The sequence below is a fragment of the Camelus dromedarius genome, chromosome 15 (assembly GCF_036321535.1).
Source record: "Camelus dromedarius isolate mCamDro1 chromosome 15, mCamDro1.pat, whole genome shotgun sequence".
In the NCBI taxonomy this organism is placed as follows: domain Eukaryota; kingdom Metazoa; phylum Chordata; class Mammalia; order Artiodactyla; family Camelidae; genus Camelus; species Camelus dromedarius.
This window is the reverse complement of record NC_087450.1, coordinates 10,181,588-10,208,356: the sequence shown is the minus strand read 5'-3', so window position 1 is coordinate 10,208,356 and position 26,769 is coordinate 10,181,588. Positions and strand designations below refer to the sequence as shown.

The 26,769-nt window shown below is 47.0% G+C and overlaps 1 protein-coding gene, 2 long non-coding RNA genes and 1 pseudogene across 8 annotated transcripts in view; 2 read left to right on the top strand and 2 right to left on the bottom strand.

Moving 5' to 3' along the window:
• Nucleotides 1-846: 846 nt before the first annotated feature.
• The window catches only part of LOC116157528 (uncharacterized), a 28,860-nt gene continuing 2,937 nt past the window's right edge, over nucleotides 847-26,769 (bottom strand). Inside the window, exons 2-9 of one of the 2 annotated variants that reach the window (XR_004141658.2) lie at nucleotides 24,307-25,338; nucleotides 14,112-14,243; nucleotides 12,981-13,023; nucleotides 12,464-12,660; nucleotides 10,427-10,585; nucleotides 6,402-6,580; nucleotides 1,485-1,693; nucleotides 847-1,370 (exon numbers count right to left, since the gene is read on the bottom strand). This is a non-coding gene — a long non-coding RNA (uncharacterized LOC116157528). Of the gene's footprint in view, nucleotides 1,371-1,484; nucleotides 1,694-6,401; nucleotides 6,581-10,426; nucleotides 10,586-12,463; nucleotides 12,661-12,980; nucleotides 13,024-14,111; nucleotides 14,244-23,954; nucleotides 24,148-24,306; nucleotides 25,339-26,769 lie in introns of those variants that run through there. The other variant, XR_004141659.2, reaches the window with a different exon arrangement.
• On the top strand, nucleotides 3,737-6,359 carry LOC116157385 (RNA polymerase II subunit A C-terminal domain phosphatase-like; annotated as a pseudogene).
• Nucleotides 22,357-23,659, bottom strand: LOC135323046 (uncharacterized). The gene is made up of 2 exons (XR_010384149.1): nucleotides 23,389-23,659; nucleotides 22,357-22,682 (listed from the first exon to the last, which is right to left on the bottom strand). It is a non-coding gene; the product is annotated as an uncharacterized LOC135323046 (long non-coding RNA).
• Nucleotides 23,724-26,769, top strand: part of LOC135323045 (dynactin subunit 1-like) — a 28,995-nt gene continuing 25,949 nt past the window's right edge. For 2 of the 5 annotated variants that reach the window (XM_064494384.1, XM_064494381.1), the window contains exon 1: nucleotides 23,724-23,822. The gene's annotated coding sequence lies outside the window, so the exon portion shown is untranslated. Of the gene's footprint in view, nucleotides 23,823-24,430; nucleotides 24,572-25,022; nucleotides 25,273-26,769 lie in introns of those variants that run through there. The other 3 variants (XM_064494379.1, XM_064494380.1, XM_064494378.1) reach the window with 3 other exon arrangements.

The window sequence follows — 26,769 nt, the reverse complement described above, 5'->3', positions numbered from 1 at the left end:
CCAGATCCTTAAAACATCTTTAAAGACATGAGACACTCAGACTTTTCGTTGGAAGCAACAGCTGGACTTTACTGTGCTTTGCCCTCTAAGAGCTTGGAGAGCAGGGACTGGCAGTGCTAGTCACCTCTGTGACCCCAGTGCTTACAGAAGTTTAACCGCAAAATGAATACATTAAAATACTGAAGCACAAAACGAATACTTTAAGAATAAAAGACTGCTAATAATAGATTGATCTCATTCATCTGTTTTTATCTATCTGTGAACCAGTACCACACTGTCCTGTTTATTATAGCCTGATGGTGAGTCCTGGTACCTGATCGAGTAAGTCCTTTCACAGTTTTCCTCCTTTCCTTCTGCTTCTGTTTCTGCCTCCTCCTCTCAACGCTTTCATTTCCACATCTGTTTTAGAACCGGCTTACCAAATTATTAAATAAGAAAAAAAAGAGCCAGTTCAGACTGTACTGGGATTTACCGAATTAAGATGAGTTCTGGGAATGTCTGTCTCCTTATCTGCCCGGTGTCTCTGAGGAGGGAAGCGGCCCGTGTGGCCCTGGCTCACCCTTACCCTGAGGGAGATGTGGGTAAACCAGCGTGAGGTGTGGAGGGTCACTTACTGGGTCCCCAACCTGAGCCACCCCGGGCCTTGACTTCCGCCACCTCACCTCTACGTGGGCGCTCCGGCACATGAAGCACCCAGGAAGCCCCCCAGACTAAAGTCGCCATGAATGGGGACACTTTCCCAGTGACCACAGAGAAGCAGGGGCCGGGTGTGTCTCCTCGGCCATTTCCGTCAGTAGAAACAGGAAAGGGGCGCACACCAGGCAGAGCTGCTTAGGGCTTTAGTAATGAATCTCAAAATTGAACTAGTGTTTAATGTCTCTGAGAACAAAATCAAACCAGACTTTCCTTCCCACTGGGGTTTCCGACATGAGGACACCGTACACTCAGGGCTCCCCCAGGACCACCCCTGACCAGGAAGGCAGCCGCCAGAGAACCAGCACCATGGCGGGCGCGGCAGCGGGACGCGCTGCCTCCTCCTGATGGATCCGTCAGCAGCACCCGGCGGGGGGCCGACCGCACAGGGAACTGGGTGACCTCATCGCCTGGCTGGGGACAGGACCAGGCATGGAGTAGGCCCGCTGTGGCTGAATGAGGCTGGAGCAGAGGAACAGGAGACCTGAGTTGTCCAGGGTTGGAGGCACACAGGCGGGGCCTGGCCCAGCATCTCTGCCCTCTGGGATGAAGGGGTGAATCAGCTCCGGGTTCACCAGCGCCTCCTCAAGAGGCCGGTCCACATGGAAGTCATGGACATCGGGGGGCTGGGTGGGCCTTGGGGGCAGGTCCCCCTGGGCGCTGGGGAATCTGCAGCTCTGTGGGGCGGGCAGGCAGGGGAGCTGTGGAGAACTGGTGCAGGAGGGCCTGAGGGTAGCAAGCAAGGGACAGCAAAAGGAGACCCGTCCCATCCCCTCCCCGTCCCAGCTCACCTCCCTCCAAGTGTGGTTTCTGCACCTACATCAGTAGCTCGGTGTTACTGCACTGTCAAGTGTGTGCAAATCCTCGGGGCCGTGGCAGTGAGCACACGGAGGGCGGCCATGGTGGGGCTGGCAGTGGTGTCTTCAGATGACCCGTACTTCTAGGGACAGCTGCTGTTAGGAGAGGCTCGTGTGACTCCGTACTGACTTTCGCTTTTAAGCTGGAGGAAGAACTTCAAATAGTGAAGACGGAATTTATCCCCTTGTGGAATGTGGAAAGCTCCCAGTTCTTTCAGGAATATATATCCCCCCGGCGTCTGTGACATGGCATTAATTTGGCACAAATATGCCTTATAGTCATAGACCGGCTGTCTTCTTTCCTCTGTAGATAATACTTGTTTTTAAAGAAACTGTAAATTGTGTTTATTTAAGTAGCGAAATGAACCCAGTGTAGCTTCTTTGCCCAGTAAAATATCCATTGTGCCACGTTTCTTGCATGACAAATCATGAAAACTCCTCTAAAGGTCTTCTTTTAAACACCAATTTGATATCTGCTTTATTGTAACTTTTCCAAAACATGCTCTTTAGAAGTAGAAATCCTAAACACCCTCAGAGTATGGGTTTATAGCAAGCCACTGACATAAGCCATTTTCTGATGTTTGTTTTTGAAATGATTGTTAGCACCTGGAGTTGTCTTAAGAAAAGACCATTAGTATTCTTTTTGTTTCCCATTTGAGAGACCATTTTTATGGTAACTAAAAAATGGCAGGTTGACAGTTTGGGGAACTGGAAGAAACCATAAATAAAACTGTATCGACTGTAGTAAATTGTACACATCTCCTTTTCCATCGTGTGTGAATTCTCCACACCACAGACATTAACAAAGGCTGAGCTAAGGCAGAAGCTCTGATGCTCCAGGTCCTTCCTGCCTCCTCGCTCTCCTCTACCTTAGTTTTGATCTGAAAGAAAGTGTAATGAGTGGCTGAATTGTTCCTCCTTCAGTTCTGGGGGTTCCTACCAAAACTGACAAGTCTGTCTGCCATCTAGGTGGTTATGTTTATAATGTGGACACCTGCTGTGTATGAACTAAATTGGAACCACAAGCTTATTCCATGTACTACCTCCCATAATTTGCATTATGTTGTTCAATTTCCAGCTGCTACAGGCAATAAAAATAGTGTCTCCTGACTACAGAATAATGTCAGTTCACATTAAGCGTATAAGTTGAGTGATTTAGCAACCAAAATCCTAGTTTACTAGGGTCTTATGGTTCTGATTTTTCTTGGTGACACTGAGAACAATGAAAGTTTCTAGAACCATGATTTAAGAAGCAAACTGTCAAACAGTCTAAGAGAAACAAAACACCTTTTGTGACTATGAAACAGTCTGATTTAAGAGGAGTACATATTCTAAGTAACAGTGATATTACTGTGTAGAAAATTATTAGATTAATTCTATTACAATTTGGCATAATGATTTCCAACCTTGATTTGAAGTGTTGAAAAGCAGAATTAATTCTAAGCCATTTAAATTTTAAAATCAGTACCTGTGGCCACTATATATAAAAATAGATTAAAAAAAACAAATTTCTTCTGTATAGCACAGCAAACTATATTCAATATCTTGTTATATAACCTTTAATGAAACAGAATGTGAAAATGAATATATGTATGTACATGCATGACTCGGACATTGTGCTGTACACCAGAAATGGACACATTGTAACTGACTGTACTTCAATAAAAAATTAAAAATAACTACCCAAATAAACAAAATCAGTGCCTGCCATATAACACTTCGAGGAAACAGTGAAATTCAAAATTTAAAGAAGAAATATTAGGTATAGGACTGGAAAGTACTATGAAGGTTGCTAATGCCGTCTCTATACATTAGATGAAATTTGATAATAATATACACCGAACACTAATATTTATCAGTATGTAACATTTCTCTTGTGCTTATTGCTTAACATCTGTAGCTTATACTTGGCATCTTCAGGTGCACACACTCAGATTTGTATCTTGAATTTCAGATTGGATGTATCCAGTGGCCTACGTAACATCTCCACCAGGGTGTCTAATGGGTACCTCAGCCTTAATATGTCCAAAGTAGAATTCCTGATTCACCGCCACCACATCCAACACCCAAATCTTCTCCTCCCCCATCTTCCCTACATCATGCTGAAAACCCAGAGGGAGCATGTTAGTTTGATTCCCCCTCCTCCCACACTCGGTTCATGAAGTTCTGCTAGTGTAACCTCCACAATGGATCTTAATTCCAGCCACGTCATGTTTACTGCTACCATCCAGCGGGAAGCCACCATCATCTGTCTCCCAAGACCCCAGAAGCCTCCCCGAGGCTGGGCCTTCTCTACACAGCAGCCATAATGGTCCTTTAAAACCTTAGGTCATTACATTCCTTTGCTTAAAACCCTTTAATGGCACCTAATTACACTTGGACTCTCATCCAGGAGCACAGGCCCCCAGGACCAGGCTCTGCAGAGTAAAGAACAGCTCTCAGCTCCCAAGGGCCTGCTGACTTTTCTCCTGCCCCGTCCGGGTCCTGGGAGCCTCAGGCCAGGAAGAGAGGTGCCGACATCCCGGAACAGCTTCCATCTGTCAGGGACCCTGAGGAAGGAAGGCAGGTGCCTGGGGCTGAGCAGAGCAATGGCCTTGGGAAGCCAATGAGGGAGCTAAATGGGGGCACTGCTCCATGGGGTGGGGGCGGCTGGCCCTGGCCTGGGAAGGAGGAGGAGAGGGGCACCCGGCCCACCACCTGCACCCCTGGGTCTGATGGCAGGGGGCCCCCGGCATGTGCACAGCAGCGGGGGCGGACACAGCCCGAGAAGGGGCCTGTGTGGGGCCCCGCGGGCCCCGACCTGGAGCTGGACGTCCCCAGTGACGGCGGGAGCAGCAGCAAGTCTGAGAGCTGGCTGTCCCCCACTGCCTCTGACCGCAAAAGCGAGGAGAAGAGGGCCCGGAAGAAGACCAAGGCCCCCCCGGGACGCCGGCACAGGTGGCCCTCCCGGCGCGGCAGCGGACAGGCCTGCAGGCACCAACCACTGCAGGGAGCCCACGCCCGGTGCCCACCTGGACGGCCAGGAGGAGGGCGAGCGGGACGGCCTCTGCAGGCTGGGCAGCAGCTGAGCTGACAGGAAGGAGGCCAGGACGGAGCTGTACAGCAGCCGGCAGCCTGGCATCACGGTGGGCGATTCCCTGGACCAGAGCGTGGGGGAAGAGGAGGACGCTGAGGACGACGACCACCTAGGCACCTGGAGGAGATCCTGGCCCATATGCACTCCGACCACTACACCAAGAATGACCGCTTGCTCCGCGGGGAGGCCTGGGAGCCCCCGACATCTGGAAGATCGTGCCTGAGCTCAGGAGCAGGGTGCTGGCCACCATCGCCATCATCTTCAGTGGGCTGCATGGACTTCCGGTGAAGACACAGGAGCACTACCACCCACGGCGCTCAGCGCGCATCCTCACCCAGCTGGTGCCAGACCTGGACACCCCCGACAGGGCCACCCACCTGATCGCGGCGCGGGCCGGCAGCAGAAGGTGCGCCAGGCACAGGGGTGCACGCAGCAGAACGTGGTCAACCCCGACTGGCTGTGGAGCTGCCTGGAGCGGTGGGACAAGGTGGAGGAGCAGCTGTTCCCGCTGAGGGACGACCACGGCAGGGCGCAGAGGGAGGACCGCCCAGCAGCCTTTCCCGACAGGCAGGGTGCGCTTCCCACCGCTCTGTTCCACCCAACGCCCGTCTATCCCAGGGCCTCACCCAGGCCCCGAGGCTTGGGTCTACGACGCTAGCACAGGCAAGCTTATTTGGAAGGGCCCGGGGCCCCAGCTCCCTGCCCGTCCACGCAGAGCTCTCCTCCTCCAAATGGCCTAAACTCTGCACAAGCGGGCGCACCAGCCATGGGAGGGTACAAAAATATTAAAAGCAGCAAGCCTTTCCATCCCTGCCAGAGAAAACTACCTTATAGAGAGAGCCAGTCACCACCTCCGGGGCTTGTGCAAAGTACCCTCCTTCAGGCACAGAACTGAGCACTTGCACATCATCCTGCGTGGATCCCCGCAGGTGCCATCAGGTGTCATCCCGGCTCCGTAGGTGGGCTGCCTACAGCGCCCAGAAGACTCAGCCCTGCGTCCGGCGGCTGACAAACCAGGGCTGTACCTGAGATTCCCTGTCTTCCTCCAACGGTGATGCCTTCCTCCTGCTTCACCCAGCTAGCTTCCCAGGGCGACACACAAATACTGTCACTATTTCATTCCCACATTAAGTCCACCTCCAACAGTCCCTAACTAACATCTGGAGTAAGTGTGATAAATCTCCTGTAAGACCAGCCCAAACACACAAGTCGCTGTTTGTGATGTCTAAAGAATTTAAATGCTGGGGGAGGGTGTTGCTCAGAGGCAGAGCGCATGCTTAGCATGCATGAGGTCATGGGTTCGATCCCGAGTATTTTCGTTAAATAAAAAAATAAATAAGTAAACCTAATTATCTTCCTTCTCTCCAAAAAAACAAAGAATTTAAATGTTAACACAATAAAATAAAAAATATTAATGCATCTAATATAGGAACATTTGTCCAAAAAAAAGTGGATGCAAAATGAAGTCTCCCAAAATTGGTGCATCTAATAGTGTAAAAACTACACATCTGGGCCATGCAGAATAGGCATGTCAAAAAGCCTAAGTGAAAAAGCCAGAAATACACACAAGACACTAACATTTTAAGTAACTCACGAGACGGGAGGATGTAGCTCAGTGGTGGAGCACATGCTTAGCATGCACCTGGTCCTGGGTTCCATCCCCAGTACCTCCATCAAATAAATAAACCTAATTACCCAACACCTTCCAAAAAAAAAAAAAGAAAAGAAAGAAAGAAAAAAAGGAAAGAAAAAAGAAAGAAAACAAAGTAACTTACTAGAAATACCTGAAGTCTGACCAACACGTCCTCCTGGATGAGGTTTACTGAGAAGTAGGTGCTGAAAACGCAGCAGCAAATGCGGTGGCGCAGATCTTCCACGACTGTGCTGCTCAGTCTAGACGTGACGATACCCGACGGGCAACACCTTTCAATCTGGCGACTGAGAAGCGATGTTTCTATGGAAGGGAGCAGAGGATGCAAAGCTCACACGCCCAGGTGAGCTGCAGCTGGCTTCCTCCCCCTGGGTGTCAGGTGTACGTGCAGTGAGCACACCTCAGCCAGAGCTAATAAGCAGCGGAGCTCAGAAGACACAGAAGACAGAAGGATACCCTTTGCTCTACAAATGTGCTCCTAAGAGCTGCGGGGAAGGGCCCAAAATGATAGAAAACTCCTTTACAAATCCTCGAAAGAAAAAACAACTGTGTTACTATTTTTGGTCCAAAGTTGCATTTCAGACATAAACATGACACTTTTCTTAAAGACAAGATCCACCCGAATTTCTGCATCTGCCTCACAAGTCTGCCTTCAGACCTATTCAAGGGAGCACCCGGGTGGGCCATGTGGGAGACGCCCAGGGCTCAGAAATCACAGGAAGGAAGAGCAGGGTGGGTACAAACAGGACAGGTCAGAGTAAGAGGTGGGCCAGGAACACAGGAGCAAGGACAGGGGCAGAGGATCCGATTCCAGCTGCAGGATCCGACGTCATCTGAGCAAACGGAGAAAGCAGAAGGGGCAATTAGAAGAGCAGTAAATGTTCTGGCTCCAGGGGCAGAATGCAAAGGACCAAGGGCAGCGAGTTCAAGACAGGACAAGGAAGTGGGGGGCCGCAGTGGACACGGTGTAGGTGATGGGGTGTCGGGCTGCTGCAACTAGATTCTGCAACACTGAGCCACCGAGGTTTCACTAGGAAAGTGACATCCTGTTTGTGTCTGATAAAGGTAACTCTGAAGTCAGTGTGAAGGCAGATAAGAGGGCACGAGAAACATCAGATCAGAGCCTGCCAGCCAGGGACAGCCCCAGCGCCAGGGGAAAGAGGCCTGACCTGCGGTACTGAGAACGGAAGGAGGAAGGGAGTTAGTGGAGGAAAAGAGCCAGCTCTGAGCCTGGTCCTGGACCCACCGTCAGAGCAGCTCCCCGACACCAGCCCCGTCCCGGCCAGGAGGGCAGGGCCAGGGGCCCACACTGGCCCTGCCACTGAGGCGGCGAGCCCGGGCCCTCCGCACAGCACCGGGCCGTGGACGGGCATTCTGCTCCGTTTCTTTGATTCCTGAGGTAAGAGCAGGTTTGCGGAGAACCTCTCTCAGCTGCACCTGCCCCCGGGGTTCAATCCAGGAATAACAGCGGTGGAGTGAGGACGGGAGCAGGAGACGTTAGGAGTTCAACTCACGTGCACAGCGTGGCTGAGAAGGAGCAGGGGGAGCCCCGGTGCCCGGCGCGCTCCCGGCCACACAAGGGGCAGGTGGGTGCGCAGGGGCCTCGCCTGCGGTCCCCCTCCTCTTTCCGCTCCACGCCCTGGTAACCGTATCGCAATAGGAGACACAGGCCCAGAGTCTGGGTTTTGTGCCATATAGGATGGTGCAAAAGACAGCAATGAAACACAGTATAAATGCTGACTTATTTCCCAAGTATGAAACTCAGAACCATAATCAAAGTGTGTGACTCAGACAAGAGTTCACTAACTGAAAAATCTTCATAGCTCTCTACTTTCCAGTATAAATGGTTTTCCAACATTAGAATTACTCTGAAATCTGTTTCAGGTCTTATTTTGGGCAAACTGCAGTTTCTCCAACCTGTTTTCCCAAGGAATAAAGCACGTGAAATGTCTCCAAAATCTCTTACATCTTTAGACTATTTTTCAACAATTGCATCAGCTAAGTCAACACACTGAGTCTCCTTCAACCACAAACCCTTCAAAACCTTAAGGTAAGAAGTAAACGGTACAGTTGGCCTCCGCAAGGGATCGGGCACGTTATCTGTGCTATGAAAAGCGCCTGGATCACAGCATCCTGTTGGTGAGAAAGCTGTGGACACATTTTCTCTATTTTCCAAAAGTGTTTAAGGTGCTGTGTCCCTCCATGTTTCAATTTTTGTTTTGTTTTCCAAAGAGGTACATCTTCATTACACACCTGCCGTGGAGCCAGCTCCTCCCTGTGGGCCAGAGGGACCGAAAGGAAAGAGGAAGGTTCAGGAGGCAGCGTGTGAGGCCGGTCTAGAGAGCGCTGCCCAACAGAAAAGTGCTGCCCGGGAGTCACCCGTGTAATTTAGAATGTTCCACCAGTCCCACACATTAGGATGGAAAGAACTTGAAAGATCAGTACTCGTAAGGTATTTACTCCAGTGTAGTGCAAATATTATCACTTCAACATAAAACCAACTAAAAAAGCACTGAAGTATTTATATTAGTTTTCCCACACAGTCTTCAAAAGCCTTTGTCATTTTGTGCAGATAGCACATCTCAACGCGGGCAAGTGATTTTCACTGAAAATAACGTGATGTGCACTCAAGACTCATAAAAAGGCAGAGTTGAAAAGGTAAACTCATGGCCAGCTTACTCCAAACATACAAGTTTTCTAATAGCTGAATCAGGTCTCAGTTTTTAAATCTGAATTTTAGTTACTCAAAGTAAAAACTCAGCGTCTCAGCTACACTGGACGCATTTCAAGTGTTCATCAGGCCGACGTGGCAAGTGGTTGCCAGGCTGCACGGCACAGGTGCGGGCAGGTAAGATGGACGGTCTCTCTCCACACCCAGGAGACAGAACAAGCAGGAGAGCGGGAGAGCCGGCCCCTCCCTCGTGAGAACAGGACCTTGTTACAGAACAAGGACAGGAGCCCAGCGTTGTCTCTCCGCCAGCGACGCCGGCGGGCCTGGGCACAGCCTCCTTGGTGAAGGAAGGCAGCTGACCTCAGGAAAGCACTTCTCTGAGATACATGCTTTTTCGCCTTAGAACTTTTTACCTTTTAATTCCAAAGCACTCAGTGTCCATTTTTTCACTTGATCATTAATTCACTCTGCAACATGAACACTGCTCTTGTCACTACTCCCAGTTACCAAACTGGGCAGAGTTTCAGCTGCCGGCTTTATTCGAACAGTCACAACTGACGTTGTCTCGGAGCAATTCCCAAGCTCTCTTCACTACCACCAACTGCACTGAAGTAATTCACTTTCTTTCAGATCATTATACTGAAGATCAGAACGTGTAATTATCAAGCAAAGAAACCCAACCATCAGATTAGGCATAAAAAAAATAGGAAAAGGGTTTTTTTTAGTTAGTATGTACTAAAAAGCTATGCAAGGAACTAGCTCTAAAGCTTCCTCTTTTGAAAGCTCACTGCGTGCCCAGTAAATTCTGGTGTCCCCAGCTGTGGGGGGCAGGCTGCCCCACACCAGAATATTACTTGCCACTGCTCTGGACTTGGGTGTCTGAGGCAACCCTCCAGGGCTCTCTTTCCTCTCCGTGTGAAAAATAAACCAGGAGCCAAGTTCACAGACAGCAAAGCTGTGTTACATAAAGGAGCAGTCATTTTTCAGTATCTAACAAACGCCTCCCAGAAACCACCTCGCATTTCCGCTCTCTGTGAAGGGCCCTGAAGCGCAGGCTGACGTTTTCTCAGTAGACGGGGTCTGGCTACCTCAGCCCTTGTCCAGGTCGGCGTCTGTTTATACTCTTGACTCTGACTCTTACCTCCTCCTGATCAGTCCCTTCAAAAATAACCCTCACCATTCTTTTATTTACTCCCACTTTTAACGGTTGTCTTACAAATTAAACAAATGAACCTATGATCCACAGAATGTGGCCATGACACGACTAGTTTAAAAAGAAAATGAACTTGCCTTGGTGATGTCCGCTTCCATCTACCTGCCTGCTAAGGAGGGCAAGAGTCTGCTCTTCCCCCTAAAGCCTGTCCTTGGTGATTTTCAGAGCATTTTCTCAACAACCAAACACATTTTTGAGACGACCCCAGCACTACACCTCACTATCGTAATATGAAAACCAATCATCCTCCCGTTAAAATATTTACCTAAGAAGCTGTTGTATGAGTTGAACCAGAGGCAAACACTGTTTTCCAGAAGATTCATAGATTCCTGTACTAATAAGATCTTCTGTGAAATGTCGAGGCATTCGCTTCCTGTTCATCAATTTCTTTTTCCTTCTGTGCTGCTTTTTTGGCTTCAATAGCCTGTAATTCAAGAAACAGGAAACAGAAACTGGTTACCAGCTGTCTTAGCAGCAGGTGTGACGGCACCCTGCACTGAGCCCTAATCCCACAGCCTGGCTGTGCACCGACTCAACACCGCTGGTGACACAAGCCCACACCCACCCATCACTCACTGCTCAGTTCCTAAACAATTTGTCCTACAAACCCAGTGTCCAAGCGGCCAGTGCCGATGGTCTGCAGCCTCCTTCAGTGAAGTTCCTAAACTCTCTACCCCTGCTGTGATCACCGAGGCGGGGTCTATCTGTTTTGTAAACAAGAAGCAATAACCCTCAAACTAAGAGGAAATGTGCCTAAGCCAGGTGTCTGATACACGACGGCCACCATACAGAAAGAGTTCTTACAGCTTGACGACTGAAAGGTAAATAACCTGATTAAGAAATAAACAGAAAAGAATTGAATAGATCTACCATGAAAGAAGACATGCAAATGGCTAACAAGCACACGAAGAGATGATAAGCACCACTAGTCATCAAGGAAAGCACGCCTGCTAGGACAGCTGTCATTAAAAACAAGATGAACAGCAGCATGCGTTGGCAAGGATGCAGAGAAGCTGGAACCCTCACACAGTGCTACTGGGAATGTGAAACGGTACAGCCACTTTAGGAAACAGTCTGGCCACTCCTCGAAACATGAAACACAGAGTCACCATAAAACTCAGCAACTCCACCCCAGGCACATCAACATGGATGCTACAACCTGGCCGAACTTTGAAAACACAAAGGGCCACATACAGTACAAATCCACTTACATGAAATGTCCAGAACAGGGAAACCCCTAGAGACAGAAAGCAGGCTGGTGGCTGTCAGTGGCTGCGAGGAGTGGGAATGGGGACTGACTGTTAAAGGGCACAGAGTTTCTTTTAGGAGTGATGAAAATGTTCTGAAATTAGACAGTGGTGATGATGGTTGCACTACTCTGTGAATATATAAGAAAAATCATTAACTCACACACTTTAAAAGACAAAACTTTATAGTAGGTGAATAATATCTTGATAAGGCTATTATTTTTTTTAAATTTAAAGGAGGTTGCCAATCAACGCAATCAATATTCCTGAGACCTACCAAGCATCGTTCTAGTCATCAAATTTACTCTGAAAAAGCAAACAAGGTCTTTCCTGCTCGGCTTTATTTTCTAATGGCAAAAGCCAGACCAGTCTAGACTCACAGACATAGAAAAAAAACTTACGGTTACCAGAGGGGGAAGGGAGTGGGAAGGGATAAATTGGGAGTTCGAGATTTGCAGATACTAACTAATTAATATAAAATAGATAAACAACAAGTTCATATTGTTAGCACAGGGAACTATATTCAATCTCATAGCAACCTATGGTAAAAAAGAATATGAAAATGAATATATGTACGTTCATGTATGACTGAAGCAGTATGCTGTACGCAGACACTGACACAACATTGTAAATCAGCTATACTTCAATTTAAAAAAGAAAGCCAGAACTGCCTAAATACAACAGCCCTCCCCACCCTGAGGGGTGTGGGCATGCAGACCATGACTGATGGCAGGACTGGAGCCGTGCCACCCACTCTAAAGGGTAAGAGGGCAACATGGATCACTTTAAGAATGTGTGTGCTTTTGACCCAATTTCATTTCTAGAACTCCTTCCTAATGATCATTCTTATACTCAATGACTTATAATCTACAAGAATATAGTTAAAATTATTTATGGTATTAAAAATATCTAAAACCTAAATGATCAACAATAGAAAATTATTTAAAGAAAAAAGAAGAAGAAAAAGTGATTCCCCTTCTATACGACAGTCTTCCCCAAAGCAACCGAACAAACGGACTTAGCAGCGGAACAGTCAACACAAAAGACACGGCGACCTGTGAGTGAAAAGGACGCAGGTCGCTGGGACCAGCTCTGGCACCACAGGCAGTATCGTCAGCAAACGTCTGCACTTTTGAAATTCTGGAAGACTGTGCACCAAAAATATTAACAATGATTATTCTTAAGTGATGAGGGGTTTTGTTTATGCCTTTCTGTAGCTTGGAGACATTCTTGGCTTCAAATACATGGCCTTCTGAGGAGAGAGGAGAGAGAGGAGAGAGGCCCCTTAATTTTTAGGCACCCTGATTATGATCTGAGGGATCACATATCTCTACAGCCCTCCCCCCCCCCCAAGTCCCGCTCTGCAGCAGGAAGCACAGAATAAACATACGTGCTAACCAAACTAACAGGTTCTAAAAATACCGCTTGGATCGCGTCAAGGTTACCATCCAGCCCACGTGAGGACAGTCTCTGCCCATTTGCTGTCACTGACCCAGCAGGCGAGCTGTCACACAGAGCCACATGGGGTGCAGGAAGATGGCAGAGGTTGGAGTCAGCAAACCTGCCACTCACCAGTCAGGACACCTCAGCAAATCGGTGGTGCTCCTGTCCACATCTGTAAAATGGAATTTTGAGACAACTTTTCCCACTCGACACAGTGGACTAGGTTAAAAGAGAAAAAAAGTAAAGTAACCAGCACAGGTCCCTGAAAAATAACAGGGTACACAGAGAATGGCTGTTGCTACCAACATCATTACGTATATGATTTCCTCTGATTGTTTTTCAATTTAATCAAAGTGTATTTTCAAAAATATTTCTAATACACTCACTCCGTCTAATTTTAGCAGCGTAAGTTTTTAAATTGAAAACTATTACAACAATGAAAGTAATAAAAGAGGCTATGATGGCCAATTAGCACATGCAAATACAAACAAACGCCCCACCCTGCCCCCGGAGGAGCCAAAGCTAAGAAGATGCCCAATGTTGATGAGGTCGAGGGCTGGAACGCTCACACAGGCTGGTTCCAATGTAAATGGCACAGCCACTTTGGGAAGCTGTAACCACACGCTCACCCTAGGATCCGGCAAATTGGAATTCACAGTATTTACCCAAGAGAAAAACTTGCATTTGCAAAATACACAGCATGATCATAGCAATTTCATGGAGTTAAAATCATCTAATGTCTATCAACAGGAGAATGGACAGACCAGCAGTGCCATAACCATACAGAGGAACACTGCTCAGCAGCAGAAACAACACACCCAACACAGATGAATCTGAAAGTCATTATCAAGGCAAAATAAAGCTGACATGAACGAGTATATACTGTATGATTCCGTTTATGTGACATTCAGAACTGGCAAAACTGACATCATCTGAGGGAGGCAGGACAGTGTCCTGATTTCAAATGCAAGGGGGCACAAAGGCACTTTCTGGGGAGATAGAAACAATGCATATTATGATCAGGGTATCTGTCAAATTCATTAAATAGACACTTGAAGCAGGTGCATTTTATCGTATTAGTAACAATATTTTTTAAAGCTATGTAAGATAAAAGTTTTAATTACAGAAATATTTGGACGTTACTAAAAGTCTTGCTTGTGTTTCAGTTTTTAATAATTCTGGCAAAAGGCTGTTATTTTCTCACGAGTACGAGCACAGCGCACGGCGTTTCCATCTCAGCTCACTGGCAGGTAAGCTCACCTCTGTCAGCTCGCGAGCCTGGATTTCTGCAGTGACGGCTGCGTTGAAGGCAGACTCTAAGCCTCCATCAGCCATCAAGCTGCCCCGAGACTGATCATGAATCACCGACCTGGACTGATGTTAACTTCGTTGCTGGAAAGTGGAAAACGGAAAGTGTTTTTGCCAATGTGAGGTAAGCCCCCTCCCCTCCTGGCAGCCTCTCCAGTGCCCACCTGCCCGGCCCAGCCCAGCCCAGCCCAGCCCGCCGCGCCCCTGCTCTGAGCCCGAGCCCACCGCGCAGGGCAGGAGGGCGCAGAGCACCCGGGCCGCCGCTCGGCGGTGGGCAGCAGCGCCGACCAGCCGCCCTGCGGCGCAGCCTGGGCGGCTGCCTGCACGGTGCCCAGCACGCCCGCGCTGCTGGCCAGGGCCCCCACCGCCTGCTTCAGGCTGTTGAGGAGGGCGCTGCCCAGACCTAAGCCAAGGAACTCCGGGTCAACCTGGTGCCTAGTGGCAGCATGCAACCGAAAGGAGAGAAACAGTTTTCACTTAGAAGCCCTAAGAATGAGTGCTTTAAGGCACATCTTATTAAAGATGAAATAGTATTTCAAATTGAGTTTTATTCAAACAATAAGGGAAAAACCTCCCAGCACACATACTATTTTTAACTAGATTAAAACACATTTACCCACAGTAGGTGAGAATCCACAGTAAGGTATTTTGTAAGAGGAATTTTGTAAACCCAACAACAAGTCTGCACATGGAAAAGCTCCAAGATCAACAAAGATGTTAACCCACGTGGGAACAGCAACCTCCACCCGCCCCCCAACCATCTGCACCAAACAGAAATAGTGACTATAATGTAACCAAAGAGCTGCTTACAAGTTCTACAGCCAGGCTGCGGGTACACGAGGAAATGCCTCCAGGGCCAGACCAGAGCTCACACAGACAGGCGACGGGAGCCCAGGGGTTCTGGGCTCTGAGAGCAGATGGAAGCCTTTCGGGACACAAAATGCCACGTCAGCCCACTGAACCTGAGCTTCCTGCAGAAGGTGGGAAGGCCCCCTGCCTGTCAGCCACCAGGCCTGAGGCCAGCACCACTGCCCACACAAGGCTCTGGGCACAAAGAAACCCCACAGGAAATCAGAGACCCGGCCTGCCTTGTGAACAGGTGTGAAATCAAATTTATACCACCCAGGGGGGTGGGACAGAGCTCCGTGGTAAAGCGCATCCTTAGCGTGTGCAAGGTCCTGGGTTCGCTCCCCAGTACCTCCAGTAAAATGAAAAAAAGTGTATACCCACCATCCAGGAATGGGTATCACAAGTCAAGAACTGAACAATAAAACTCACCTAGAGCCCAAGGAACTCGTGGAACCTCAGGGACACAGATACTAACTGCCCTCTAAGGACATCTCCACAGCCAAGGGCAACGGGATACCCCACAAACCCTCTCCTCAAAGTGGCCTCACGGTCAGAACAAGCCACACTAGGTCACCATGAGGGAGAGGTCCAGACAGCTTAAGAGGCAAAACACATGCCCCAAAAGATGGCAGCAATAAAAAAATCTTGGAATGAATCCATAAAGGAAGTAAATGTTCTTACAGCTCAAGGAAGAAACCCAGAAGATAAGACTATAATGAGCAAAATGAAAGCCTTGGAAGACACCAAAAATATAAATTCTGACAATGAAAAAAACAGATACAAGAGTAAAAACCTCAACGCAGATGTGTGAAGAGCCTGGGCCCCAGGTTCCAGCCCTAAACCCTGGGTACTGGGTACCTCACCTGGGTGATGTTCCTAAACTCTGTGCCCCCATCTGTGCAGCACAGTGAAGGCTCTGCCCCCAGACGGCTGGTCCAGGGATCTGATTAGTCAGTATGGGCGAAGCAGTGATCACGGAAGTGTATTAAATGGACAATTCAAAAACATGGGACATTTAGCTAAAGGAAGGATTTGTGAATTGAAGAGGAGAATTGAGTCATCCACCCAGAAGGCAGAACAGGAAGATTAAAAATGTGAGCAGTAAAAAAGATAGAGAGACTTTAACATACCAAGTAAGTTGTGATACTTGGGAAAATAAAATGAGAAAGTTCAACTTACATTTAGTAGGACTTTTTCCAAGGGGAAAAGAAGAAAGAAAAGGAGAGAACAATCTCAGAACTTAAAGATGTGTAAACTCAGGTTGAATGAGGGTCATAATCTCAAGTTATTCATACAAAAATAAATCCTGACCTAGACATAATGTATTACAATCATAAAACAAAGATAAAAATCTGAAAGGCTACCAAAGAGAAAGACAAATTAGCTACAAAGAAACATGATTGCACTAATATTTCTCATTGTCAGCAATAAAGGTCAGAAGACAACAGAACATGTGTCTGTAGACAAAGTGCTGATAAAATAACACACATCCCGGGGGATACTGACTGGTACACATAACACAGACAAACAGGTTTACACTGCAGAGCACAGTGAGATACACTCCATACCCCGCAGTAGCTTACAGTGAAAAAGAATATGGAAATGAACGTACGTATGTTCATGTACGACTGAAGTGTTGTGCTGTACACCAGAAACTGACACAACATTGTAAAGTGACTATACCTCAGTAAAAGATAGATAAATAACATATTCCCTAAAAAGCTAAGCCCCATTAAATTATCTTAAATAGTGTTGAAGCAAACAGAATTTTCAGACAAAACTCATAGACCTTAACGAAGAAACTTACTGAAGGAGGTACCCAGGAGGGAGGGGTTACAAGTAGAAATGACAAAACAAATTGGTTTAAAAAAAAAAAAAGGACTATGTATCTGAGTGAGTATGGTCTCTTACTAAATAATGATTGTGATGATAATGATTAACTGAAGGAGAGTTTAAAATTATTACTATATTTTACCAATCCTAAGAGGTATTTTTTCATGTCTTAACAACTCCAAAATCAGAATGTTATCTATATGTTGCAATTGGGGGCATTTTTCTTTTAAAAAGACACACAAAAAAATAGCGTGCCTTGGATGTAATGTGATACACCTACTGGACAATTAAAACACTGAAGGTGAAAGGGGAGCTGAAGTTCAATGCATCCTATAACCCTTACATTTTCTCAGGAAGAGAAGTACTAATTAACAACACTTTGTGGAATTAACAAATACTTAATTTTTATGACATGATTTATGTCCAGAAATCACACTTTAAAACTTAGGAATAATTAAAGGGACTTGAAAGGAAAAAAATTTAGAAACTTGATTAGAAGAGAAACAAATACAATAATGAACTTAAACTAAATTCAAATACATTAGTAGTCACTGTAATTGTAAAAGATTAAACTCACATACAGAATAAAGACTCTCAGATTGGGTTCTTTTTAAGAATTGAGCTTTAGAGTCAATTTTTTAAAAGACACAACTAAAACAGAGACCTAGGAAGACAGGATAAAGCAACGGAAAAACATACGGCATCAGACAAATACGGACCGGATGGAATGGAGCCTGGGACGGACACAAGGTCTCCTCCACGGCACTGAGCCCAACAGCAATGTCCCTACAAAGCCACGGGAAGCGACAAACAGCTGAGCGGACCCACGGCAGGGACACGACACCCCTGTGTCCTGCTGAATGAGTGCCTGTAGAAAACCTCTGGGGAAGGGAGGGACTCTCCAAACTTCTGCCAGCTTCATTTTGCAACTGAACATTACATTCAGTTCTGCACTTTTTGGAAGCCAAGGCCAAAAAGGAGGACATGATGGGTCACACGGAAACTCTTGGATTATAAACGGGGAAATTACCTTGTTGAGAAAAACTGTTCTCTTGACATTAAGTCATAAGGCTGTATTACAAAGACAAACATGATGATCAAAGATTTCAGCTATAACATGTTACTATAAATACAAAACCCTAAAACGTCCACACAAAAACTACTAGAGCTGATTGATGAATTCAGTAAGGTAGCAGGTTACAAGATCAACGTTCAAAAATCAGTTGCATTTCTTTACACTAACGATGAATCAACAGAAAAAGAAAGTAAAGAAATAATCCCCTTTAAAATAGCACCCAAAGTAATAAAATACTTAGGAATAAAACTAATCAAGGAGGTGAAAGAATTATACACAGAAAACTATAAACCATTGATGAAGGAAATTAAAGAAGACTTAAAAAATGGAAAGATATCCCATACTCTTGGATTGGAAGAATCAATATTGTTAAAATGGTCACACTGCCCAAGGCAATCTATAGATTTAATGCAACCCCTATCAAATTACCCAGGACATACTTCACAGAACTAGAACAAATCATAATAAAATTTATATGGAACCATCAAAGACCTAGAATTGCCAAAGCATTACTGAAGAGAAAGAAAGAGGCTGGAGGAATAACTCTTCCAGACTTCAGACAATACTACAGAGCTACAGTCATCAAGACAGCATGGTATTGGTACAAAAACAGACATATGGACCAATGGAACAGAATAGAGAGCCCAGAAATGAACCCACAAACTTTTGGTCAACTAATCTTCGACAAAGGAGGCAAGAATATACAACGAAATAAAGACAGTCTCTTCATCAAATGGTGTTGGGAAAACTGGACAGCATGTAAAACAAGCTAGAACACTCCCTTACACCATATACAAAAATGAACTCAAAATGGATCAAAGACTTAAACATAAGACAAGATACATACAATAAACCTCCTAGAGGAAAATATAGGCAAAACATTATCTGACGTACATCTCAAAAATTTTCTCTTAGAAGAAATAAAAAGCAAGAATAAACAAATGGGACCTAATGAAACTTACAAGCTTCTGCACAGCAAAGGAAACCGTAAATAAAACAAAAAGACAACCTACGTCTGGGAGAAAATCTTTGCAAATGAAACTGACAAAGGCTTCATCTCCAGAATATATAAACAGCTCATATGACTTAATAAGAAACAACCAAACAACCCAATCCAAAGATGGGCAAAAGACCTGAACAAGCAATTCTCCAAGGAAGACATACAAATGATCAATAAACACATGAAAAAATGCTCAATATCACTATCAGCGAAATGCAAATCAAAACTACAATGAGGTATCACCTCACACCAGTCAGAATGGCCATCATTCAAAAAGCCACAAATGACAAATGCTGCAGAGGCTGTGGAGAAAAGGGAACCCTCTTACACTGCTGGTGGGAATGTAGTTTGGTGCAGCCACTGTGGAAAACAGTATGGAGATTCCTCAAAAGACTAGGAATAGACTTACCATATGACCCAGGAATCCCGCTCCTGGGCATATATCCAGAAGGAACCCTACTTCAAGATGACACCTGCACCCCAATGTTCATAGCAGCATTATTTACAATAGCCAAGACATGGAGACAGCCTAAATGTCCATCAACGGATGACTGGATAAAGAAGAGGTGGTATATTTATGCAATGGAATACTACTCAGCCATAAAAACCGACAACATAATGCCATTTGCAGCAACATGGATGCTCCTGGAAAATGTCATTCTAAGTGAAGTAAGCCAGAAAGAGAAAGAAAAATACCATATGAGATCGCGCATATGTGGAATCTAAAAAAAAAAACAAAACAAAACAGCAAACAAAGCATAAGTACAAAACAGAAATAGACTCACAGACATAGAATACAAACTTGTGGTTGCCAAGGGGGCGGGAGGTGGGAAGAGAGAGACTGGGATTTCAAAATGTAGAATAGATAAACAAGATTATATTGCATAGCACAGGGAAATATATACAGGATCTTACGGTAGCTCACAGAAAAAAAAATGTGACAATGAATATATGTATGTTCATGTATAACTGAAAAATTGTGCTCTACACTGTAATTTGACACATTGTAAAATGATTATAAATCAATAAAAAATGTTAAAAAATTAAATGTTACAATTTTTTGGTGTCACTCTTATTAGGAAGAATACAGTGACTTCACAGGCCTCTCTGAGGAGCCCCTCCTCTCTTGTCTATCTCAGTTTAGCAGTTTGATCTCCTGGTGTGATTTTCACTGCATGCGCTTTCTTCCCTGTGTACAGTCTTAGCCCATGTCCACAGATGGTATTTCCTCCTTAGTCTGAGAAAAATGAATCCCCCCATAGATACTTATTCAGTGAGTGAATGTGGGTAACGCTACTCTAGAATGGTGACCACCTCCCCTTAGGGAACCCTTCCCTTTTTTTCATCGGAGTTAAATTGGCAAAACAAATAAATGGCTTAAAACAGAGAAGTTTCACTAGCAGGTAAACTCTCCTGTTTTTCATAGGCCTTCTGATGATTTAAAGCCCACAGAACTGTTAATGTTTTCTATAACTTTATAAATTCTATGTATGAATTAACCCAATTGCTGATCCTTTCAAACCTATGGCCAACCTATGATAACATGGGTCAGTATCTGTAATTCCTATGATTACTTTTCTTTACTATTGTTATAAACTTTTGTCTCCCAAGATCTACTGGCTAGATTTTAGCAGGTTCAATGTGTTCTTAGAAGGGTTAATACATAAAATCCTGGAAATTAACAGCAATAAGCTTTCAAAGACATAGTTGCCATTTCTGCCATTTCTGGGATTTATTTATTTATTTAATTTGTATCTGGTGGCATTTGAGGGCTGAAACCCACACAAGGCAGGAGAGAAATGCAGACAGGAGGACTTGTATCTATGCAGAAACTTCTGGACTGCAGACAACTAATGACAGCATCTTGGGGAGAGTGGCTGCCCACCAAAGAGGACCTGGAGAAAGAAAATATCATGAGAACATTCATGAGAGTAGAAAGGAGTCCAAGATGTGGGGAACTGCTGGGCAGCACTAACTCCCTTCCAGCTGGCGACCAGGAACGTTGACTGGCACCGAGGCTGGTGCCGAGACCCTTGTCCCTTTCCCACATGAGTGTCAGGGAGCTTGCCTGCAGCCCGTGGGAGTGTGGGTTGGCCGCTACTCCACTGAGACCCACTCACTCCCCTCCCCATATTCCCTAACTCCTGTCCTAGGCCTAGAAGCTGGCGAGAGACAGAAGGGTCACTCCTTCCTTCCCTTGGGGCTCAATCCTGTGGACAGAAGCTGGCTCTGGCAGGGCCTGGGTAGCAAGGACTGCCACAAGGAAAGTCTTGAGTACTCTGTGGCTGAGGAACGTAGCTGGACCCCGGGCAGTCACGATGCATGGCCATCTGGTTGGTCTGAGCGCGGACTGAGGCTTATAATCCAAAAGTCCCCCTGATGTGGGGTCAGGTGGCAAGAAGGACAGAGAAAGACAAAACCCAAGGGGGGCCGGGGGGGCCAGGGCCCAAGAGCTTATGACTGTCCACTTACTTGTAGGTGCCCTCAAGTTGGAAGCCACTCTCTTTATCAGCTCTCTCTTTTACTCAGAATCATTTAAGCATTATTATACACTTACAAGTACATATATGTTTTTATATACATGGAATAGGTAACTGTTTGAGGACAATTGCTTACTGGACAATTATTTTCTAGAAGAGTGAAGTATGGAAAATAACAGATTAATTTACAAGATAAAAACTATGCACAGACATAAAGGGTGAATATAGGTTTTCATAATCAAAAACAGTATCTTCACCCCTCTCTTCCTGCCCAGGTGTTCACCATAGGGCAAAAAAAGATCAATAAAGGACAGAGCTGCAGGGCGCTGTTTCCTAGACTGTAGGGGAGAGAAAGGACGGGAAACCAACAGGCACTTTGGTACATTGGCTACAGTGCCTTCCTGTGTCTGTGACGGCCCCAAAGCCCTGCGTGGTTCTCCCACTGTCTGTCTGTCTGTCTGTCTGTCTGTCTGTCTGTCTGTCTAATGGAGGAGGAGTGTAGTCTGTCTATCTCTTGTAGCAGGAGGAGGAGCCTAGTGCGTCTATTTTTCTATCAAATGCGGGCGGAAGAGAAGTCTAGTATGTCTGTCTATTTGTCTCTGTCTATCTATCTAAAGGAGGAGTTGTTTAGTGTGTCTGTCTACCTAATTGAGGAGGAGGAGGAGGCTAGTGCATTTGTCTGTCTATGTTTCAGGCACAGCAAGTCAGGCACAGAGGACAGACACCCACACTCGGACACAGCGAGTCGGGAAAGAGGAAGAACACACCCCACGCTGAGACACAGCGCGTCAGGGAAAGATGACAAGGACACCCCACACTCACACACAGCGAGGCAGGGACAGAGGATAGAGACCCCCGACACTCAGACACTCTGTCCTGGGAAGGTCCCACAGAGTCCCACTCATTTCAAAAGGACTTACCCAAAATATATAAAGAATTTATACAAATCACACAAAAAAATGACACAAAATTATGTTTTTTTAATGAGCAGATTTGAAGAGGCACCTCATAGCAGAAGATACTCAAAAGACCAATTAACTTCTGGAAGCCAAAATGGGAAACCAGTGCAGATATAAGAATGATTAACATTAAAAAGACTGAAAATTGAAAAAAAAGAAGAAATGGGGGAGTAAGACTATACATTCATATTTGCCAAATGAGAAACCAGTAACAAGGGTTACGTGCAGTGTGCAAGGAAGAAGGAATGGATGGGAAGAGGGGTGAGGAGAGGTTTCTCAGTGCAGTTTTCACGCTGTTTTGATTTTTGAATCACGCCGATGCATTTTCTATCAAGAATAAGAACAAGACATATTTAGAAGATGAAATGGGGACAAAAGGGGCAGTGGTGGAGAGGTTGCCCAGTTCCCCCTTTCTACCATTAACTCGCCACCTCCACCCCACCAACAACTTCATGGATCTCTCAGGTTGTTTTTCAATCTGAAGTTAACTGGGATAAACCTAACCCTCCAATAGCTCTCTCTTTACATGGATTCACTTAATATTCCTAAAAACCTAATCATGTAGACTCTATCATTAACATCCTCGTTTTTCAAAAGAGCAGAGCTGTGAGAGGTAAAGTCACCGACCTAAGATCTCATGCAGCCAGGAAATCGAATTCGAACCCATTGTCTATCAAATCCTGGCTCTCCCAATATCCCTCTACAAATATCTTTGAACACATGTTCTATCATTTTTTTCACCTCTTTTGGCTACATCATTAGAAGTGGGTGCACTGGGGTCAAGGATCTTGCACTTTTAATGTTTTCTTTTCTTTTAATTAAAGAATGCCAAAATGTCATTATGTAAATTTGCATTATTTTACATTTCCACCATAAGGGCGTGAGAATGCCTGTATCTTCATACGATGGGCAATACAGAGCAGCAGCAAAATTTAATCTTCTCCTTAAGCTACCTGACGAAATATGGTTTATCACTATTGTTTTCATTAGCTGCTTGGCACTGAAAAGCTCAGCGACCCTCTGGGGGACCCACCGGCCCAACGCAAGGGAGCTCCCCGGCGCCTCTGCGCCGTCCGCGCCCGCCTGGGGAGCGCGCCCGCCTGGGGAGCGCGCCGGCCGCCGCGCGCCGCCCTCCTCTGGGCCTAATCGGGTTCCCAGGCGCAGTGCGCACGCGCGCGCTTCGCCCCAGGCGTCCAGCTTTGTGCCTGATCGCTGTCTCCACGGCCGCGTCCGGGGGGCAGCTTTTAACCCGGGCTGGTCTTCGGGGAAGAGCAGCGTGTCCCCCGGACCCAGCGCGCCTCTGGGCCTCAGCGGCGAGAGGGCCCGGGGCGGGGGGCCTGCGGGTGTCGGGCGGCGCATCGGGCAGCCCACGCGGGCGGGGCGGGCCCCCCGCTCGGGCCTGGGCGTCGGTCGCCGGTGGGGCCGGAGCCCGGCGCGGAGCCCGGCGCGGAGCCCCTGGCAGGACAGGTACGGAGGCGGCGACGCTGGCAACCGTCTCCTCCCCACCCCGTGTCGGCGAGGCTCCCGGCGGTGCACTGGGGGCTCGGCGCGCGGCGGGGCGCGGCCGGGAGCCGGGGGCGCGGGGCGGGGGCGGCGCGTATGGGGGGCCGCGGCGGGGGTGGGCGCCCGCCTGCGTCTGGGCCGGTCCCACCCGCCCGAGCGCCCTAGCCTGGCGGTGTTCTCCCGGGGTCGGAGTGCTTGTGCCTCCCAGTTCTTCCGAAACTGCCAGGGTTCCTCTCCATTCCTGGGAGCGTCCGAGGCACCCCTGAACCCACTTCGAGCTACAGGTTTCCTGTGGGGCACATGGTTGAGAAGTTGTGTCACACGGAAAAAAAAAACAAAAAACCCCAAAACAACATAACAAAAACACAGCCCAAATAGATTCAAGCATGGGGGCCTGGATGTGCGTTTAGTGTGTCTGTTTCCCACCCACTCCTGGGGCCCGCCTTACCTGGAAGGATGACCCTTGGGAAGTCGTCTTGCGCATCCTCCCAACGAAATCACTCAGACGAGGAACTCCGCTGTTGTTAAAGAGGCGGTCACGTGGAAACTTGCCTTCATTTTTACAGTGAGCAGAGCAGCACGCCCATACTGACGAGTTACGAATGCATGTGCTTAAGGTCCTGAGAGTCGAGGAGCTCTGAGGTGGAGACTGACACTTTACCTGACTGACTGCCAAAGCCCAAGCCACGGGACGTTAAGGATAGTAGTTAACGGTAACTGTTTTCAAAAGGCGTTTTGTGCTCAAATATGTTTAGAAACTTCATGGTTAGGGTTTTCTCTACCATAGAATGTGCCAGTTTTCAATATGCTAATGATATTTACCTTGAACTTCCCACTGGAAGTAAACAGTATGGAGAGTTTCCCAGATTTGAATGGAAAATCTTGGGCACTGTTTCCGTTTAACATATGAAACGGTTTGGGAAATGGAGTTCCAGCATCGAAACTAAAGGTTTGGAAGGGTGTAGTGTAGGTCAGTGCTTTTTGAACTTTAGTGGCGCATGCATCTGGCCGAGGGGAGGAGGGGGGGTTTCTTGTTCAATAAAATACAGATTTGGTTCCCAGGTGACGCTGAAGCTGCTGATCCGTGGACCACACACACTTTGAGCAGCAAGGATGTGGATCACTGGATTGAAGGAGACCGTGCTCTGCTCCCTGCTCTCCACAGCAAACTGGGCTGCTTCTGAGTGATCGCTTCCCTGTCCGGGCCTATAAAATAGCAGACTGGACTAGAAGATCTCTAAGATTCCTTTCAGATCTAACATGCTGTGGTTCTAGTCTGGTTACCCCTGTGACAGTTGAGTTCCATCTAAAATATCCTTGCCCAGTGGCTGGTCTGGACTTGCACGTTTCTAATAGTGGGGAAATTACTGCATGCATATAAGGCGTCCATCCCGTTTCATCTTGGAATCTCTCAGTAAGGAACTTTTTTGTTTTGTTGAAATACGTCTCTGCAGCTTCCATACTGTTGGTCCGAGGTTATCTGTTAGAATGCAACAGAAAAGGAAAATGCAATCCTCTTTTAAATAGGTGACTCTTAAAGCGTGAGATGACGGTGTTTCTCCCTAGTTTCCCCAGACTGCATTATCCTTTACTCTTCCATGATGTTGTTCCAGATCCCTCTCTTAAATTCAGCCCTTCTGCGGTGCGGTGTAGTGGGGCTGTAGCTGGACTTTGAAAGGTGGGTGGGGCTTGCAAAACTGGGGAAAGCATCCTGAGCAGCAGACAGTGGTGCAGAGATGACACTGCATTTGTCAGATCCAGGATTGTTTGATTAAAGTAAGAAATGGTAAGATTTCTTACAGTGAGATTGTAAGGTTACTTACAATGAAAGACTTTGGGCAAAGCAGTATTTTAGAGTGTGTGGTTGTCTTACTATGGTGGGCAATGTGGTTGGAAATGGAGAAGCAGCAAGGCAGGGGGCCAGGTCTGTTTCATCGATCAGTAAAGAGAACTTAACGTTGATGGTAACAGTAATGCCTTATATTTATGTGTGAGATTTTACAGATTACAGAAGGCAGTCTTTTCTTGGGAGGTGGGCAGAGCAGCTGTGACCCCGTTTTATAGAGGAGGCACCAAAGAGGGTAAATGATTTGCCTTAATTTGCAAAGCTGTTGAGTGGCTGACCAAAGTGATGACAGTGGTGATGGAGGAGGAAGTAAGGATGCGGGAGAAATACCGAGAAAGAAGTGATAAGTTGGGCCTGATTGACCAGGAGGGTACAAAGGAAAAGAAGTGGTCAGGGAGGAGTCAGACTAGTTGGGAAAATCGTAAGGCAAAATTGCCAGCTGCTGTGGGTTGCACTCTGCTGGCTGTCCCATTCGCTGGTGGCCGCCTGGAGTTACAGGTTGGGAGGGACCGCGGTGGAGGACTCCTCGGGTGTTCAGCCTGCCTACAGCCGGGGGTGCTGTGTGGGGCTGGGGCTGTCTGTCCCACACCAAGGGCGTGGGAACTGGACCTTCAGTGTCCCCTGAGGAGGTGAGTGCTGAGCAGTTACCCGATTCAAATCTTAGGGTCCTTGCCATCCTGGAGACACTGAATTTGGTTTTATATAATTTTTCTTTAGAGGTTCTGGCTAGTTCTGGTCACCCTTGGCTGATGGACAGATGGGCTGTCCAGTCTGACCTCCCTGAGCGCCTGCTTGTCCACTGAGGGCGTCACTGAAGCAGCGACTGGGCCCTTGTCCCTCCCAGAGCCTCACTAAAGCTCTTTTCCCAGAAGATCTGCACTTCTCCTACGGCCTCGCGGTCTCCCTGTGCTCCTTTGACCCTGGACGCGTGTGAACTTGAGTTTTAGTGTCGCTACCACCTTCCAGTCCCTGGCGCTGTCCCTGCCTTTGTGGTTTCTTAGGTGCCTCTGTGGGGACGACGGAGCGACATGTGCGGGACTTCATGTCCCTCCCGGCGTCTCTGGG